We start from the raw sequence: 20,965 nt of genomic DNA, 5'->3' as shown, positions 1-20,965 counted from the left end.
CCGTCCTGGGCCCTACTTTGATACGGTTCAGTGGGCGAGAAAAATGCATGGGTGAGCTTTGGCGTTGATCTGTGCTCGGTCATTGGCCCACGCAGTTGATTGCCTGCCAGCCGGGGTAGTGGTGTGGAAGATAGACGTTTTATCATATCGTTTCATTGACTATTTTGATTTTTATGATGGAAATTCCTAATAATAATGATTTATTTTTCTGTTTCGTTTCAGGTAAATTTTCAATTCATCTGTTGAGTAGCTACGATTTTGTTTGTCACAAATAATAAGTAAGTATCTAAAAATAATGTATTACTGATTGCAATGGGTACTTATCTAAGCTATGCTGAAAGTATCGGTATTCTTTCAAACAGCACTCTGAAAAAGACAATGTAAAAAGCATAAAGCATAGTTCTTTACCACAGAAGCAACAGAGCATCGTAAAGACTCTGTTTTCACAGAATAACTAAATGCTTTAGATGACTCAGTACAACACAATTTAGTTTGATGACATGACTCCAAACTATTCCAGTATTGTTTATGTTGAGTGGCAGCCCAGATGTCAAGCTGAAGCTTTACCTAACACTTCGATACCGCTCAGGACCAATTAAGTCATGTGATGGTCCAGTGCGAGCTAACTCATCAACCATTTTATTTCCAACGATGGAAGAATGGTCAGGTACCCACCCATACATGGTGAAGAGCGTTTGCTGAATTCAGCTCCTCGATTTGAGTTCGACTAGCGTTAACTAACTTCGACCTAGAATTGGCCGACGCATATGCTTTATAGCAGCCTGGCTATCTGAAGAGAAGTATTTTACTTTGCCAATTGCGTGTTGCTGAAGGGCTGATTGCATTCCACACATGAGAGCAAAGATTTCAGCCTGAAAAACGGTGCAGTGTCTACTAAGTGAGTAAGGCTGATGTAGTCTTTACTCACGAGACTGGACACCAGCACCAGCTCGACCATCGAAAAGGGAGCCATCAATGTAACATACGGTGCCTTCTGATGTATTACTCTACAGATAACCAGATGTCCACTCTTTCCAAAAAAGGAATTTCGTGGAAAATGTCCTATAAGGAAAATTACAAGCAATAGTTAGATCACCTGGAGTAAGGACAACTTTGTCCCAATTCAACAAAAGTGGAAACAACGAGGTGTGTGTTAATCTGTGGTTCACAGGAGTTTTCTTTTGTAAACCGAGTACCCGTAGACGGTAGGTTCAAGAAAGGGCTTCTTGTTTGAGATGAATGTGTAGTGGGGCGACGTCAAAGAGAACTTCTAGCACTGCCGTGGGAGTTGAAGAGAACGCACCAGACATCGCCATTAAGCACATCCTTTGGAGATTGCCTAACTTTGATTGGACCATTCGCACTTTGCCCTTTTACCATCACACAAGACATCCATAAGCCAATATTGACCAAACAACAGTTGTGTAAATCTATTTGTTATTGTTGAATTTTGGATCCCAAGTTGTACCAAAGGTTCGTCGGCATTGCCCTAAGTCCATACAAGCTTTCTTGATTCTGAAATCAATGTGAGGTGTCCAGGAAAGCTTGGAATCTAGAATGACTCCAACGTACTTAACCTATCCAGTCACATCGATTTCAGAATCATAGAGGGTCGTACACCATTACGGTTTCGCCTTTCCGTGTAAAGAACAATATACTTTCCTTTTTTTTTCATTCTAAACCATAGGGGGATAATCTGCTCAACAGACACCCTAACAGGAAGGTTAGGGTAGTGTGGGGCTGAGGCCGTCTTCTACAACAAAAGTAAAAGCCAGGACTACTCTCTCCTCGTACCCACTAAACCATTCCTATGGTCGCCAAACCCCACGTCTCTCCGGAACCACCCAGAAGGTATTGCTTCAGAGAGGGGCTAGTGCACATCGCACCCTCAAGGTTAGCTGCGTAGCCTAGCAGCAACGAACATCGATGACTCGCTCTGGAGAGTCCATCACGGTAACATGCTGGCGCTTAGCCAGTTTCCCGAGTGGTCCTCGCCACTCCCTTTGTCCTCAGAATGCAGGCAGGGTCAACCCCGCCCGCGCCCAACTGCTTTGCAGACATCAAGAACTGATGCCTACGTGCAACCCGATCTGACCTGCTGAAGGCAAGGGTATCACTACCCTTCAGGCCCTATCAGCTGCACCAGAAGGTTGCTGACAGCAGGGTCTCCACCTGCCCCGACCCTTGCCGGGGACCCCTTTCCAACCGCGGGCTCGGATCCAACCCAGTAGACCGACGCCACGACAGCACCGCTACCGGGACTTCCTCTCCGCGGCCACTTGATCGCTGTAAGGGTCGATCTCGACCGCAGGGCACCGGTATGACCTACGAAGCCGACTCCGAACCCCTGGACCACCTCTTGTACTGCATCTGGACTAGCCATTCTCCGAGTCCACGCGCCACCTCCTCTGTAGCTCCCAGACGATATGGGTGATAGCCGTTGAAACGGCGTTCCAGCCAAACTCATCCCTACATATCCTCTGGACCAAGTTGTCCGGGTTTGTGTCCTCCCCGCATGTGGCAAGCATGCGGTCACGCATTGTGCGAAAACGCGGGCACACGAACAAAACGTGTTTCGCCGTTTCCTCTAAACCATTGCACACTGGGCATTCGGGAGAATCCTCATGCCCGAAACGGTGTAGATACTGTCGGAAGCAACCATGACCTGTAAGGATCTGTGTCAGGTGGAATGTAACTTCCCTATGGCGCCTATTAATCCAACTATCTACCCTCGGTATCAACCTATGGGTCCACCTTCCTTTGGTGGAACTGTCCCACGCGCGCTGCCATTTGACCATAGAGGCCATCCTGGCAGTCCTGCGTATGCCTCTTGTGCCGCGCATTTCGAAGCACTCCATGTCCTCACTGATAAGAATGCTGATAGGCACCATACCAGTAATGACGCAGAGAGCGTAAGGCACCATACCAGTAATGAAACGTCGGGCGTAAGAAAGATATTTTCGTTTCAATCGCTTAACAGACTGAAAGCCGAAAAATCCCCTGTGAAGCAGAGAGCGTCGTGTGACACGGTACGGTACGCGCTCGCAACCTTCAGGCACATAAGGCTGTAAGTACTTTCCAGCTTCCGTCGGTAGCATTTAGTACTTAACGCGGTGCCCCACGCCGGGCCGCCATACCTAAGTATGGACGTAGCAACACTAGCCAGAAGCTTGCGCTTACTGGCGTACACCGCAGAGCTATTGGACATCATCCGGGACAGTGCCGCAACAGCTGTGGAGGCTCTTTTACAGGCATAATCGATGTGGCTACCGAAGGTAAGCTTGTCGTCGATCATCACGCCCAAGTGTTTGACGGAGCGCTTTGACAGGATAGTGCACTCTCCTACACTGATCTCCGTCTGCTGCTCCGACTTCCGGTTGTTAACAACCGTCACCTCTGTCTTGTGGTGAGCCAGCTCCAGTTTCCTGGACCGCATCCACGCCGCAACCTTGATCGAGTGGTTGGTAGTCAACTTTACCTCCTCGATCGTTTCACCGTAGACTTCGAGCGTAATGTCGTCGGCAAATCCGACAATCACCACTTTCACTGGGTACTCTAACCTCAACACCTCGTCGTACATGACATTCCATAAACACCGGACCCAGGATGGAACCTTGCGGGACTCCTGAGGTTATGTGAAAGCACTTCCGATCCACCTCCGTGTCGTAGACTAGTACACGATTCTGAAAATAACTTTCGAGAATCTTGTACAGGTACTCCCGTATCCCCAGACGCAAGAGCGCATCGGCAATAGCAGACCAGCTGGCGCTATTAAACGCATTCCTTGCATCCAGAGTCACTACCGCGCAATTCACCTACTCTTGGGCTCGAGTGCTTTCTCGGCGGTTTTTGTAACCGACAAGATAGCGTCTACGGGGGACCTCCTCTTCCGGAAGCCGTACTGGTTGCTCGAAAGACCATTTTCGCCCTCAGTGAACCTCAACATTCTATTGAGGATGATCTTTTCGAGCACCTTCCCCGCCGTGTCAATCAAGCATATTGGTCTATATGCCGACGGGTCTCCGGGTGGTTTCCCCGCCTTTCGCAATAGTACCAGACTCTGCCTCTTCCAAGCTTCTGGGAAAACTCCCTCGTCCAGGCATTTCTGCATAGCAGACCTGAACATCTCGGGAGCCTCTGCAATAGCTACTTTTAAGGCCAGGTTCGGAACTCCGTCCGGACCTGGGTCCTTACCTACGCTAAGGGACTTAGCTATCCCCGCAAGTTCCACATCGGTGACCCTCTCCTCATCGCCAGCCCCAGTCCCCGGCTGTCCTACGAAAGGAGGCCAAGGACTAGGATCATGACGCGGAAAAAGTCCTCCAATGATCCCCTCCAACATCTCTGGAGATTGCTCTGTAGGAGCCATCATACCTCTCTTCTTGGCCATAACGATCCTGTAGGCGCCACCCCACGGGTTCGTATTGGCACTCTGACAGAGAACCTCAAAGCAGGCCTTTTTGCTTGCTCTTATCTCGGTCTTAAGCGCGGCTTTTGCAGCGGCGAACACCACCCGCCGTTCGTTTCGCTCTTCCTCTGATCGTGCTTGCTGCATCCGCCGCCTAGCTCGTAGGCAGGCGCGGCGCAGGTCCGCAATCGCGTCGGTCCACCAGTAAGCCGGTGGCCTCCCATTTCTAGGGTTGACTCGCCTAAGCATGGTCGCATCACACGCACGTGAGAGCACCGCTACCAGCTCATCACCGTCTAAACCGATTAAGTTTCGCTCACGGCGGAGCGGCAGGCGCCCCTTCATCGAGGTATGATGTATTCCACCTGCGAGGGCTTGGCCTTGGCCTAGCTGCCTCTTCTTCTATCCGCTGTCTGCTGTTATTGTAGTCGATACTGTAGCGAACCGCCAGGTGGTCGCTGTAAGTGTAGCCATCATCTACTCTCCAGTTCGAACTACTTGTTAGGCCAGGACTACAAAAGGTCACGTCAATAATTGACTCCGGTCCGTTTCGACTAAAGGTACTCTTGGTACCGACATTAGCCAAGTCGACATCTAAGATGGCCAGTGTTTCTAGCAGGCTCTGACCCCGCTGGTTCGTGAAACGGCTACCCATTCCACGGCCCAGGCATTAAAGTCACCCGCTATTACCACCGGCCTTCGCCCTGTAAGCACGGTCGTTAAGCGGTCCAGCATTTGCGTGAACTGTTCGATCGGCCATCGCGGAGGCGCATAACAGCTACAGAAGAAGACCCCGTTTACTTTGGCGACCACGAAGCCCTCATAGGTAGTAGACACCAACTCCTGAACGGGGTATTTACCCGTCGTCCATATCGCCGCCATTTTTCTGGTCCCATCCGCGACCCAGTTGCCGTTGCCGGCGGGTACTCGGTATGGGTCCGATATGATGGCGATATCCGTCTCCCACTCAGAAACTGCCTGACAAAGCAGTTGCTGAGCCGCATCACAGTGGTTCAGGTTCAGCTGCGTTACCTGCACTGTGATTTGTTGTTCACTGCGGTTTTCTTGAAGGCCGGGCACCTTGGACCACCCATCGGATGTCTGTCGTTCGAGGATTTCCCGGTACAGATCATGCAGATGGGCGGACTCATGCAGCTTTGGGCCTTATGACCTTCAGCGCCGCATCGCCTACACAGTTTGCGCCTGTCGGGGCCTTTGCAGTCCCACGACTTGTGTCCTGGTTCCAGACACCTGAAGCAAACCTCTGGTGGCTCGTGGAATGCCAGGTGACATACACACCAACCCACCTTTATGCTCCCTACTTTAACGGACTTTTTGACGTCCGCCACAGGTAGCTGAACCAAAGCTATCTGTGTCCCTGCTGGCCCTTTCCGTAGCTTAACGGCTGCGGCGGCCACCTGCACATCGCACTGTTGCCGCAGTGCCGTGACGAGCTCTTCCACTTCGGTGATCTCATCAATGTCCTTGACCTTCAGAGTCGCCTCATGTGTCAGAGCTCTCACCTGCACACCCTCACCAAGGACCTCTTCTGCCAGCCTCTTATAGGCGGCGCCCTTGTGCTCCGTTTGGCACTTCAGCTCCAGAATCATCTCGCCCATACGAGTACGTCCAATACTGCGTACGTCGGCTCCAAGACCCTCAAGCTTGGCGTCGCTTCGCATCATCTTCAAGACGTCCGAGTACTTGGACTGTTCCGTCTTGATGACGATCACGTCACCTTTCTCGCGCTTGACACCTGCCCTCCTACGCCTTGGCTTGGCGTCCTGTGCTACTACCTGCGGATTCACCTTCTTCTTCCTCTTCCGCTCCACTTTCGTTCAAGGGGGGTCCTTCCCTTGGATCACCCTGCTCTGTGGCTTTTGAGGGCCCACCAGCGGTCGCAACCCCTCGTTCCCATCGTTCCAGGACGGGCCAGCCTTTTCGGGCCCACCCTTCCCAGCTTTCCGGGAACCCTGGCTGGGGTCCGACCTTCCGGCATTATTACTGACTTTCGGGTTTATTATACGCCTGGCCTTGCGGGCACCGCCAGACAGCTCCTCGCCTGACGGCTGCCTCGCCCGCTTCTGCGATTGCTTGCTCCGTTTGTCGCGAGCAGTCGCTTCCGCCTTATTCGGACTTCCTGCGAAGGAGAAGGCCTCCGTTTGGGTAAACTTCGGCACTTTCTCAATTGCAGGCTCCGCTGCTGCAGCAGTCAGCAACGCGAGTGCCATGTGCTCCTGTTTGGCATCGTCGATCGACGCCCTAAGTCGCAGCAAGGCCGTTTGCAGGTCCTTGCTTATGTTCGACTTAGTGGACGCAAAGTCGATGATTTTGCCAAGCTGCTGCTCAGCCACCTCTATTGCGGACCGTCCTTTGGATTCTCGGTTGACGGCCCTCAACAACCACGCTCCGTCCATAACCTCCACCGGCTGGCTTGCCGGGAAGTGGACTGGAGCACCCACGCTTGAGCTGCGTACGCAACTCCCAGCGCCTATCTCCTCACTTCTCCTTGTCGGAGATCTCATCAACCCGCTTCTTGCGAAGGGGTTGATCGCACCACTTCTTCCACCTGTGTTTTGATTTTGCCTGCATATTTCAGCTTCGATTCCCGGTCGGTCCAGAATCTTTTTATGAGTGAAATTTCATTGTCTTCCTTGGACGTAGAGTATCCTCTTGGTCATAGAGTATCTTCTTCTTCTTCTTTATGGCTCTACGTCCCCACTGGGACTTGGCCTGCCTCGCTTCAACTTATCGTTCTTTAAGCACTTCTACAGTTATTAATTGAAGGGCATTCTTTGCCTGCCATTGCATGACTTTGTATATTGTGAGGCAAGTACAATAATACACTATGCCCAGGGAGTCGAGAAAATTTTCCCGACCAGGACGGGAATCGAACCCGCCATCTCCGGATTGGCGATCCATAGCCTTAACCACTAGGCTAACTGGAGACCCCATAGAGGATCCTGCCACATGATTTATCCCTACAAAATGGTCATTGGCAAAGGAAGCACTCAGTTGATAACTGTGGAAGTACACATCGAAAACGAAGCTTAGCTTTGTCCTAGTTAAGTTGTTACTTCAATAAGAAGATTTTTTATAAAAAAAAATGCTTAAACATTATTTTTGCTAATTTAGGATCGATAGTAAACAAATTCTAGATTAGTGGTTACTCTACTATATCGTCTTCGTATGTAAAATTAGCAGTTCAATTCGAAAATGTTTCAAAAGTGCAACCACCAAAATCAATTTATTCTTCAGATAACATCTTATACTCCTTCCACAAGCTCACATGCTTTATTTTGTTGCTCATATCTTTGGTTGCCTGGAATTGAAAATAAAATCAACACGACACCGGTACTTGGAAAATGCCTTTAATAAAAACATCCCCGCTGATCCGGAACGGTTCTTTGAAAAGCAAAAAAAAATAAATATTGCTCCTACGCCAGCGCCAGGTCTGTCTCACGGAAGTTCAGCACAGAAGCCCAATTTCTTCCCCCCGTTTAATAGGCACACCACCACCGCATCGGTATACGACGACCGACGCATCAAACAACATCCCAATATTGAATTACTTGAGCGCAGATGTTGTTCACGCCACCCCAAGGCATCGCATCACGCTGCCTCTGTTGTAGAACATCTATGTTGTACCTATAGGTACATCGTGTGGCTTACGGAAGTTGAAGGATTTCCTCTGCAAATTGAAAACACGCGTTTCTTCGTCTTGACGGTTTCGAGACTCGACTCAAGTCTTTCCGCAGATCTTCGATGGGGAGAGACTGCCGCCTCTTGCTTGCCCGATATCCCGATATGGTGTGTTGATTCCTCATTCTGTTGGTGGTTCGGCCATCGACGAAGCGATGCGTTGTGTAACTCGAGTAGGCACTCCCGTCCCGTCCGTCGGTCGTTCTGTCGATGGATGATCCCCGATGATGATGATGACGATGATGGAGAAAGAGGGAAGAGAGAAGAAAAAAAGTGGGCACTTTGTTCCCATACACGCTAGTAGTAGGAGGGAAGCACATCTCCAGTGTAGAAAGTACCTCCTAATTGCGAAATCGAACAAAAACCCTCGCTCGGCGACGTAAACGAGCAGGGAGGAAAAGTCAAGCCCTCATTCCCGGGTTGGCTTTACACCACTCGAACCGAGCCAGTTAGTCAGTCAGTCAGCTAGCTACAGCTAGTCAGGGCTCAGCAGTCAGTCAATGAGTGAAACTGGTAGACGATGAGGGGCCGAGGGACGATGACGTGGACAAAAAAAAATCAACAAGCTGATGAAGATCGATCTTTCGATTGGGCTGGATGGGATGGGGTGAAGGGGATATTGGCAAAAAAATGAAGCTGATTAAAATCCATTGAGAGATGTTGAACTTTTCTCGATGTCATCGTAGATCACCAAAACGCTCAGGCAGTAAGGCCAGGAGAAGGAATTAAGAGAGACGATTGGAAAGTTCAGCGTCCACCAGCTAACGAACATAAAAGGGCAAACGACTCGTCGATTCCGCTGCTTCCAAATACGTCATGACATCTTTCCAACATAGCTTGCCTCCCAAGCAACACACATGGTTACAAAACAGTGACGGCAGCGTATGTAAGGATTGCACAGAATTCATTGTGACTTACTGAGCAGCCCTTATATACGCTGCCGTCACTGTTTTGTAACCATGTGTGTTGCTTGGGCTTATCGTTACACCTGGAGATCATTACAACAGACAGAATCGCAAATCAACCACGTTCTGAATGACGAATGCTACTTGTCCGGCATTTCTGTTTGCCCCGTTCACAAGAAAGGCGACCATTTGGAATGTGTGAACTTCAGAGCTATCACCATTTTAAATGCCGCCTTTTTGTACTATCCCAGATCATCTTCCGTCATCTGTCACCTTAAACGAATGAATTCATGGGATGATATCAAGCCGGCTTCTTGGACAACTGGGATATAATGGACCAGATCTTCTTACTTACCTTACCGGTCAGTGCTGTACGTAGGAGTCGTCTTCATGCGACTCGGTCCAAGGCTGCAAGTCTGCACTCTGCCAAGGGTCCGCAAATCGTCCTCCACTTGATCAACCCATCTAGCTCGCTGTGCATCAGGTCTTCTTACGCTGGTCGGATGACTCTCGAGAACCATTTTAGTCGGGTTGCTATCCGACATCCTGATGACGTGACCCACCCTTCGTAGCCTCCCGATTTTTGCGGTATGGACGATGGTTGGTTCTCTCAGCAGCTGATGCAGTTCGTGGTTCATTCGCCTTCCCCAAGTGCCGTCTTCCATCTGCACTCTGTCGTAGATGGTACACAACACCTTCCGTTCGAAAACTCCAAAAGCGCGTTGGTCCTCTGCACGTAGAGACCATGCTTCGTGTCCATGGAGGATTACCGGTCTGATCAGCGTTTTGTAAATAGCTAATTTCGTGTTACGGCGAACTTAATTCTATCGTAGAGTTCTGCGGAGTCCAAAGTATGCTCGATTTCCTGGCACAATACGTCTCTGAATTTCTTTGCTGGTGAATTTCTAGATAATTTCTGGATGAATACTTGAGAAACTACTGGCGGAGTTGCAAGAGGAATTTGTGGAGGAAACCGAAATGGCATTAATGGTGTAATCACGACAGGAGTCCCTGGAGACATCTGTAGAAAGAAACAAAAAATTGAAAATGTTGTGAGATGAGATTTATTGAAGCGTTAAACCAATGATTTCCACTCCATGGCATGGGAAATTTCTGAATTATGAGAAAAATCTTCTAGAAACTCGCTTATAATACGAATTTTATTAATCCTACACAAAATTTGCTTAAGCGATGGAAGCTTATTATAGGGTTTATTTCTAATTCCCGTCGAGCTAAGCACCGACCTATAATGATCATGTTTATTCTTGCCATTCACCCAATGTCTCATGGCTAATTTTGTTTCAGTTACTTATTCATAAAATAGCTTCCATATCGTGTGAAAAAATGTGAAAGGACTACAATTTCCTTAAAATAATAAGATTGAACCATTTTCCCTCGAATTTTGTTTCCGTATAGTTCGCTTTTATTTCGGGCACAACCTGAATTCAATTTCCGTTACACCTAATACGTGGCACTATGGTACATTGGATGACCAAAAATTTAAATTTAAAAGACGGTTAAATTCTTCGCAATTGAAATCAAATTATGTGTTAAAAGTACGATTGAGAAAAAAGCTTTTAAATTGCGATGGATGTAGCTTGAGAATAACGACCAAAATATTCCAAACAATATTTTTTCCCACCAAATTATAATACGCCAACACAGTGCAATGAAGAAATCTTTCCCTGTGGTTATGAAATACGATATTTCTTATGCAGAAAATCCACGCATATTTGCTTGATTTCTCCCTAGACGAAGACAATTTGTTGTTTACAGTTTACCGACGGGTAAAAAGTGATTTATTTGATTAATTGAACAGCTAATACTGTATTCTGCAACAATGAAATCCAACTTTGAAGTGCCACAAAGCTTTCGTGGGGCGTGAATAGAAGGTTGGTGCAACAAGTGAGTCTGGCAAAGTTAAAATTGAACGTTGATGAAGAACAATTCGGCTAGCTGCTGCTTTTGTGCGGTTGCCTTCCTCGCACACAAAACGAGAATAAAAAAATCAACTCGTATGTATGTGGAGCAGCGCTTGAATCTGAGTGAATATGAAGAATACGACCAGTTATCATCGCCAGCAACCACTACGAACGAATACGCAAAGGGAGCGAAGAAAAACCGATCCAACTGTGACTGCTGTTCCTCATCGGTTGGTTCGCTTGTGAAGCAAACTGAATGGCGACCGTTCACGCTCAGTTGCTGCGGTGAGTTAGAAGATGGGGAAATGATTCAGTGGTTTTATTTGTTGCTCAAAAATTGTAAAAACAATCATTCTGTTGGTATGGGATGTTGAACGTGACTGTTGTAATCGATATAATTTGATTTTATGTTATTTGCACTGTAAATACTCACTTGCTTCTGAAGCATGTTAGCCAATGAAGGTAAGATACACCGGGGCAAGTTGGAACGGGTGGACAAGATGAAACATGAAATTTTGAAATAGATTTCAATACAATTTGGATTTTCTTATTTCGCCAAAAGATTGTATGAATAAAAAACTATGGGTTATGGCATCCAGACTGTTTACCATCATTGGATAACATCATGTTAACCCGCTGTTTCAACTTACCCCGGTGTACCTTATACAGCTACCGCTCTGGGTTGAAAAGCGTCGGTCAAAGAGGAGCAAATTTCGCTTCGTTCGGGGGAAAATGCTTCCACAATAGATCAAAAAACTGGTCGCAGTAGAAAATGTACCCAACAGGAAAAAAAAATGCACTGATGTGAAGTGAAATTTTGCCTAATTTTTCGATTTTCAGTGCTTTGGAGGCTGGTTACCCGGATAAAAACTAACCATAGGGTGTATGGTGAAAACCATTTCTGCACCATACAGTGTACCAGCTACAATTAAGTGTATTGTGATTAAATAGTTCGCTATACTATACATTTACATTGGATTTTTATGTAACAATATATTATACTGTTTTTCTTACGTTTGAACCATTCACTTTTCCGAAACATTATTTTTCCGTGAATTTTTAATTATTTCTGGTGTTCGATTTGAATAGGTCGTATGTTTGCTGTGATTCATATGCAGATTCGACCTATTCAAATCGAACACCAGATTTATTCAGTTTAACATTTTTTCCGTGCTTTGTTTTGTTGATGTTTGTGACTTTTTTGATGCAAAGGAAAGCTTTCATAGGAAAGAGAAAAAAGTGAATAAGTTGAAACATCAATTGAAAATCAATAACATGTTTAAATCAGTGGTAAACCAAATGTCCTATTCTAAGAACTGCAGGTCCAAGCAGGGGTCCAAGAGATATGGCGGGCTAGGTGTGTAGAGTGCGATGAGAGAAATACGAATGTAGGCAAACCCGGAATGATGCAGGTCAGATTACCGTAAATCAGTGGATGAGTTCAACACTATTATTTCTGTATTTGCATTTAGGGGAATTTTCTCCTTTTCTCTCATGTGAACTTGCCTTCGACCACAATCGAATCAAATGCGATTGACAAACTTTATCTTTGACGTAGAGCCATCTTTAACACATGGACTGGACTGAACACTGAAATGACTTTTAATATAGGTTCGTCTGCGGGTTCGCTTTTTAACCTAACTTATACTTGAATCGAACTTGACAGTTTTCTCATGAGATGTTATGTATTTCCGTGTATTTCAAACTTTAGTCAAACTGGAGCCTCAATATTGCAATAAAGGTTAAGCACGCTGTAATGATACATATGTACCTCGTCACCCACTTCATGCAACTACATTAGTGGTCTAATAATACTTAGCGCGCTCGGCATAGTTCCATCATGCCGCTCAAAGTGTTGCCACAAATAATGCTTAGTTTGCGAAACCCGGTTATCTGGCTGGTGGGGCATGGGAGCCTAAGCTTCAACTGTTAATGCAATCAGAGACTACTCAGACCTCGACTCAGACTTGGACGTGGGCGATCCAATATATGAAGGGTAATCCAAAACGCTCTGGAGAATTCCCAAAGCGTATCTCATAATGCTAGTAAGCCTGAGATGCCATTAACAGGAGGAAAATGACAAGATAATATAACATTATATGGTTTATGTAATGTAAACCAATACAACATAACAAAAGAGAACCATTCCAAAACCATTTAATTAAATGTATAACCAGTACTGAAACTACAATTAAAAACAATATATTTACGGTACATTTTATTGTTTGAAACCATATGTGTACCATACAATGTACGGTTTATTAAAACCCACATATCAGTATTTATAACAATTCATTTACAATATAATGTATGGTTTTGCAAAAAATATATATGGAGAAAAATATTTTTTTATATTGTTACGATACTTAACCACCCGTATAGTATATTGTAAAAATCTTATTTACAATTTACTGTATGGTGTTTACATTACATTTTATTGTTTTTGTATTTTTATTTTTACAGTAGTGTCTATTGTAAAAATATGGTTTTAAATAGTACTGTTACAATACAACGTTCGGTTTTTCTACTGTATTTTTTATTCGGGTATTGATACTCTACATCCTTTTGCTTCTATCTAATGAAGCATTGGCACAAGTAAGTTGGAATTATTATGTTACGCTGTAATTATGGGTTATTGACCGGAATTAGCGCATATGACGAAATCAACAAGGTTGCGACCATTCATTTGCAAAGATTTACATTCATTTGCTATTATCTCAGTTCAGAAGCATGCTATCGAAATACAATGTATGGATGAATTTAACCTTGTAATTTTATCTGAAAGGTTGCCGAATAACATTGGGGTCGCACACGCATACCAAAGTCGTGAGCGAGCTGTGAAGGCAACTCTCCACGCGGTGAATGTAAATTACATTCACGCTGTGGAAAGTTGCCTTCACAGCTAGCTCATGACTTTGGTATGCGTGTGCGACCCCAATGTTATTCGGCAAACTTTCAGATAAAACTACAAGGTTAAATTCATCCATACATTGTTTTTCGATAGCATGCTTTTGAACTGAGATAATAGCAAATGAATGTAAATCTTTGCAAATGAATGGTCGCAACCTTGGAAATCAATTTCTGCCTCAGTTAGATTTGAATTCCACGAGTACTTGCATAACTTTTATTAAAAGCTTTCTTGGTCCCCTTCTGCGCACTGGCCTGCTTCTGTTGATGGTCACGGATTGGATTGGCCAAGTGGTTCCGCAGATGTTCCGGATTCCGTTGGAATAATAGAATATCTTGGATGAGAGAACTCCAGAATGTTTCATCAGTTCGATGAAACAAGAACTCAGTAAAAGGTTCAATATTCGGAAGCCTTCATGTACTCTCTGAGAACCGCCTGGGCACGTTACAAATTCAATGCCCCCAAGGAAGTGGCCACTTATCAACCTGTGCCAAAACCTAGCGTGTTAACTATCAATCTTCATGAATTTCCAGCCCCAGCTCGTTGGTGGTCATTACGAGGACAACCATTTTTTGTTGAACCAGTAGCCCATGTTCTGGACAAGAGGCCATGTCCCCAGATATGTGCCCAATTACCGACTTGGGCCAAGCCATAGCCAAACTTCATGAATATTCAGCCATAGCCCGTTAGTGACCATGAGAAGGACATCCTTTCTATGTGGAACCACATGTTTCAGACTTTAGGCCATGCCCAGAGGGATGCGTCATTCGATCGCTGGAAATTGGAACACTGCTTGGTGTTGATATTTTTTACAAAGTTGGTATTAAAGAAATTCAAAAAAGGAGAAACTGGAATCTCTTCCTATGTTTTCCGGGATCTATCCCAAGATTTCCCTAAGTATTCTTCAGGGTTTCCTTTCTGAAGCCATCCCTCAATTAAAAAAAATTCAAAGAACTCCGCGTGTAATCCCTAAAGGAATTTCAGGAGAATTCCCGAAAAATAACAGAACGCGGAATTGAGGATTAAATATCAGAAGACATCGTGCAGGGCTTTTTTAAATTATTTCTCCTTAAGTTTCACGGACTACTTTCTATGTTATTTCAGAATAAGAAATCCCTAGAAGTATTTATTGCTTTGGTACAAGGCATAAATTTCTCAAATTCTCCTTTTTGCCTTTCTCGTTCACCAAAGTGAACTGAAAGGCTATAAAACGAATTTCCGATATAAGGCTCGGAGGGTCAAGTCACATATACCAATAAACTCAATTCGACGAATTGAGATGATGTTTGTACGTGTGTTTGCATGTATGTATGTGCGCAAAAAGAGTTCACTCACTTTTGAGGCACTTCTCAATGGCTGATTTTTCGAAATATAGTTCGAACCGGAATTTTACCGCATTGTTTGCCATTTAAAATGGTCCGGATCGGTCAAGGCGTCCCGGAGTTATGGCTGAAACTGAACCAAGCCTCATCATGCGACACATCAAACTGCGGCGATTTTTGTAACCTTTAGCATGGTTGACGAATTTTGTGCGGAAATCAACACTGGAGACCAGAAACTCTTCGATGTCAGTCCAAAATTTAAGATGGCGGCATAATATTCAAGATGGCATTTCCAAATTCAAGATGACAGCTGTTTAATAGAGTTTAGGCTCTAAAATCCATGCAATATGCGGCATATTTGGTATGGGGAAGATGTATGGAGTCCAGAATATCCAAGATTGGCTGTTAAATGGAGTTTTAGGCTCTAAAACCTTGCAATATGGGTATGTTTGGTATGGAGGAGAACACCGAAGTTCAAAAATGTTGACCAGAATATCTACGTACGTTATTAGCGAATACAATATAATAACGTACATTTTGCTTCGATATAACGTACAGCATTGATTTTTTTCTAGTAATAACTCCAGATAAACTACGAAGTCACTCGACTCAGAATTTGTACAAATTGGGAAAAACATTAGTGTAAGTTATATCGATGCACAAAAAAAAACGAAATAACTTTTTCGTGGCAACTCATGTTTTTTATTGGTTTTGCAAATTTCACCGAAATCATTATGTGGGGTTAATTTCACGTTAATTCATCAACATGTTACTTGAGTTTTGTTGATATGGGTTTTCCGAAGGCACAAGAAAGGCGCCATCACTGCTAGGTGGATTAGTTAGAGTTTTTCTCCTAATTTTCCTTGTTTTTCCTGAAGATTCTTTTCCAAATTCCTCTAAGCTAAAAAAAAATCCTATGTTTTCATTTTACTAAGTTGCGATCACTTTTCTGAAATTTCTCCTGAAGTTCATCCCACAGTTTTTCAAAGAACTACTGTGTTTTGGAGTGCATCGCAATTTTTCCAAATCCTAGAAGAAATTCCAGGGAAAATCCCAAAAGAACTCATAGAGAAACCTCTAGAGAACCCCTGGCACAATTCCTAGCATAGATTGCAATTTGCGAGAGATACTATGAACGAAATCTACGAAGGAACTCCGTAGACATTTTCGGGAGAAATTTTGGATTGAGCTCTGGGAGAACCTCGAAAGCTCAGTTGGGTATTTTCACCCGGTTTTGATTTACGCGGCCGCCTATGCCACGGCCGCGGAACTCAAGAAGAAATACTGCATAAATGTTCACAATAATCTAGTAAACGGTCCACTGCGTTCACTTTTCACATAATGCCACGTATTTTCGGGCATAAAACTGAAGAATCGGTATGAGTATCGGTCTAAAATGCAACTTTGGGCTCACTGACAGTGAGCATGCTACGTGTTACACTTCCAAACCATTTTGATGAATAGATCTCAATATTTGCGCTCGAGAAGATTCGAGTTGATTGAAAGGCCGCATCGTGTCAGCTATTTTTGTACTCTAACAACCATGCTCTTAAAATAATAATCTCTCATATGCAACCTGGATGTAGATAACTTACACTGAGGAAGCTTACAAGTGGTAGTCGAAATACGCGTATCTGTCAAAGGATAAACAAAAGAGTGCGGAATTAAAAGGTACAAATGTGATTACACTCTTTCGAATTCTCATAATGCAAGTTCATCGTGCCATTGTAACATAAACTTCCCAAGTAACAATGAATGCTGAACAGTGAGAGTATTAGCTAAGCTGTCAGTGGCTGAACACAATATTGATTCGAAGGCTGCATATCAAGTTGAATAGAATATGTATCATCTGTGTAACCAGCTTTTAAACATTCACCACTTGTTCATCAGTTGTTCAACCAATAATTAAAATAAAACTTGACTGCTGACCAAAGCAACTTTTCGTAGAGTCCACATCGCTTCTTCAGCCTCAATACAGTCTTAGTTCAGCTTTTGCGAATATTAAGCGTTAAATCAGCCTTTTAATGAACGTCAGATTATCTAAAGGTTGAAAAAATTCACCAAAATTAGATGTTAACGAGCAGAATAATGAATTGTTCAAACAAAGGCTGCTTTGAAATATTTGGAAAGAAGTTTGTTCAGCATAAATTGTAACCTAGTGTGTTTCCGTTACAAATTCACCAATTATGATTTAACAGCTAATCAAGCATTTATAAAACTGATATAATAACTGCTGAAGTTTTCATAGAAAACTAAGTTCAGATACAGCAACCCTAAAAATACGTGAAGGCCATCCACGAAGATTGCTTTATAATGAACATGACCGTAACGTACGCTACAAGATATCTCTGTCTCATATGGATACTATTACTTTTCATACTAGAACCGTAAACCATTACGACAGATTTGTTTCCCTGGAAATTGGACATTGAACAGCGTTCTATAATGCATGATGACATTTGGATGCCAACTCCCATTTGCAATCGGACGTTTTGATGACGATTCGCTCGTACCTAGTTGTAAATATTGACGATGGATGCGAAAAAAAAGACCGTCATTTCCATATCACCGGCAGATAGTTAACAACAGTCTGATCGACACGTCAATCAGAGTTTGGCAGATGAGAAGTCCTTCACGTTAACCTAGAAGCCTAAATGACATGCACATTTTGTGAGGCAAAAGTCAAAGCTTGACGCGAAAAGCCGGTCGTAAGATCTGACAACTTCCATTCAATCATCAAACTGGTGCGAACGGAAAAATCAGAAAAAATTCCCGATTTCTGCCGTTGAACCAATTCGACAGCTCTTTCAAACTCTTTCACAACCTTTCGAAAACTTTCCGAAGCCTCAAAACGGCAAGTGTAAGTATAGGCTACCTAGTGGCCCAACACTGACTGTAACTCCCTGTGATTGAAGGCTCCCGGTAGCTCAAGCAACTTACCGTCAGAGCCAATCAAAAGCAGTTGAACCGAAAAAAAAAACTTTGCTCAAATTAGCCTCTCACCCGCTGAAGTTAGTCGCGTACGTTGTTCCCCATACCAAAGAGCTGCGGAAGGGAAGCCCCAGGATCAGAAGATTTCGACAGCCTGGCGGACGAGGAGGACTCTCTCCCCACAGCGCAATTGACAGACTCCTCTGCTGCTGCTCCGGCATCTGACCCGACAAGGCGTGTAATGTTTTGATGGCTTGACGGCTGATGCTAATGGAAGATTGGCAAATTTGCCCTCTTGCCACTCCTCGCTGTTGTTGTTGTTGTTGCTGCCGTAATAACTCAAGCACCAGCGATTGGATGCGTTGTTTTTGCTGTACCAGCAGAGTCGCCGCCGCGCCGTTGGCCACCCCCTGCCAGCCACTCTGGGCCCCGCCATGGGAGGTAGTTGTGCAAAAATCCAATCAATATCATGGGCAGTGAAGAGAATTGTCAGACAAAAGAGGCACAAAACAAGCAACAAAGAAGGTGCGACGATTACTCTTTATCCCTACTGGTAACAGATAATGACATGATCTCGAAATTTTTTGTTGCAGACAAAACGGAAGCTGAAATTGTTGCGTACTTTTCAACTCGTGAATAATCAATTATTGCTAACCCAAAGTCGAAACTGTTTGATGATAGAGCTTCACCAGAGTTGCAATGTTTACCGACTCGAAGTTACCGTTCGAAAATCGCAATGCAAGGCTTAAAAATCTCTAAACTCGTGGTGTACGATGTTAATCCCATTATTTTCAAGTTGGGACAAACTTATGTCGCATGGGTTTGTTTGTCGCAACAAATACAGGTTGCGACATTGTCATTATTGTTGCGCGATGGTTGAATTTTGATTCACTGATCATGGGGAAAAAGTTGGCATTGCCGCTCGGAGCCTCTAGGAAGGCGGCTTGTTAGGGAAGGAAATTCTAGAACCGGGGTCTCAGCAGGGGATTGTCCGCTCTTTCTCACGCGCGTGCAATGCGTAAGGGTATGCGATAATGCGATTTTTAGACGATGTAGGAATGAAACGATTATCTACTATCGTTGCTTATTAGTAGCTGAATTTAACCCTCTAATGGATACCTGGGGTCCATTGGACCCCAGAGCCTCTTTGAAGTGGTCGCAAAAAAGTTTGGATTGACACATCGGTTCCGTTTTCACAGTACCTTCAAACTACACCACGATGAGTTATTTGTGCAAAAATAACAAATATTTCATGGCGTACTATAGATTATTTTTTATGTCAAAGTTGAACCGGGCGATTTTGGTCCCCTGGGGTCCATTGGATCCCACGACACGAATGATTATATCTTGTGATCGTCACTTCCTAGAATAATGCTGCCTTCGACAAAATTGTTCAATAGACCAAGGGCAATCTTGTGACGAACAAATTGAATTGGAATTAGCCCAGTAGGTGGCGCTATTGTTTATTCAAATTATGGATTGAAAGTTAAATTTAGCTTGATTATCTTCAGATTCGGAATGTATAGAAAGTTTGTGTCTTCGGCAAAAGTGTTCCATACATCAAGGATTATTTTGTAATGAAAATTATTTTAAAGTTTTTCTGCAAAATGGCGCTAATTAGTTCGTATATGCCCAGCATCCTAGATTACCGAGTGGCAAGCGTCCTCAAATAAGTACGCTTCTTTTGAAGTGAATATTTTGAGAATAACACAATATAATTACATTCTGTTAACAATTGACTCACCCGGATACCTCCAGGAATTCCTCCCAAAATTTCTGAAGGAACTCCTACCAGGATTCTTCCAGAAATTAATACAGGGATTCTTTCAGTAATTCTTCCCGAGGTTCCTCTACGATTTCATCTGGGAAATCCACTTAAAAGCCCTCCGTAAATGACTCCCAAAACTACATCAGGAATTCCACCAGGGATTCAACTAGGAATTCGTAAAAGGATTCTTCCACAAATGCTTTCCGAGATTCCTCCACGAAATCTTCCCAGAATTTCTTCAGGAATTTGTCTCCGAATCGCTCCCGGGTTTTCTCCAGAATTTCCTCCCGGGTTTCTTGCATGAGTTTTTCTAGGAAATCCACTTGGAATTCCTCCTGGGATTTCTTCAGGAATTCCTCCGGGGGTTGCTTCAGGAATTCCTCCTGGGATTTCTCCAGGAATTCTTACCGGTATTTCTCAACGAACTTCTCCCGGGATTCCTCCAAGAATTCTTCCTGGCATTCCTCCAGGAATTCCTCTCAGGATTCTTTCAGGAATTTCTCCCGGGATTCTCCAGAAATTTCTCCCGGGATTCCTCTAGGAGTTGCTCTCGAGATTCCCCTAGTAATTTCTTCCAGGATTCCTCCAGGAACTCCTCACGGGATTCCTCCAGGAATTTCTCTCCAGGAGTTCCTCCCGGTTACGGAAAGGAAACGTTGAAATTTACATTCCATTTTATTCGATTTTTCATGAAAATATATTTTGTATCACAGAGAACGGACATCCAAGCCTATAGAAAATTGTCTCGGAAGCTGTGCAAGAATTCATTTTTTTTAGCGTTGACAACACTAGGGTCACCTATGTGGCAAGTTGCTACAATTAGTGGTGAGTACGCATATCTACATAAGTTTTATATTCACCACCGACAACAGCGTGGGAACATTGGGATAGCAGCGCCACCACGATGTTGCCACTTGTGTTGCCATTTCAAATGAACGTTTAATTCCTTACACAGTTTTGAAACTGAGCTTGGATGTCTGATCTCTGTGCTGTGGAAAATTGTGTAGATTATGATCAAAGTATAATTGTATATATCCCATAATCTGTAATATAGACACTATAGATTTCATATGCTTTCCAAGGTGCAGACAGCTGTAAG

The 20,965-nt window shown here is 44.3% G+C and overlaps 1 protein-coding gene across 5 annotated transcripts in view; it reads left to right on the top strand.

Moving 5' to 3' along the window:
- LOC109425050 (connectin-like) overlaps positions 1-20,965 on the top strand; it is a 453,200-nt gene that overhangs the window by 381,072 nt on the left and 51,163 nt on the right. Inside the window, exon 2 of one of the 5 annotated variants that reach the window (XM_062856049.1) lies at positions 223-278. The exons of the other annotated variants lie outside the window; for them this stretch is intronic. The gene's annotated coding sequence lies outside the window, so the exon portion shown is untranslated. The remainder of the gene's footprint in view (positions 1-222; positions 279-20,965) is intronic. 5 annotated transcript variants of the gene reach the window in all.

This window comes from Aedes albopictus, chromosome 3, assembly GCF_035046485.1.
Source record: "Aedes albopictus strain Foshan chromosome 3, AalbF5, whole genome shotgun sequence".
In the NCBI taxonomy this organism is placed as follows: Eukaryota; Metazoa; Arthropoda; class Insecta; order Diptera; family Culicidae; genus Aedes; species Aedes albopictus.
The sequence above is the reverse complement of the archived record's forward strand: the minus strand, read 5'-3'. Positions and strand labels throughout refer to the sequence as shown.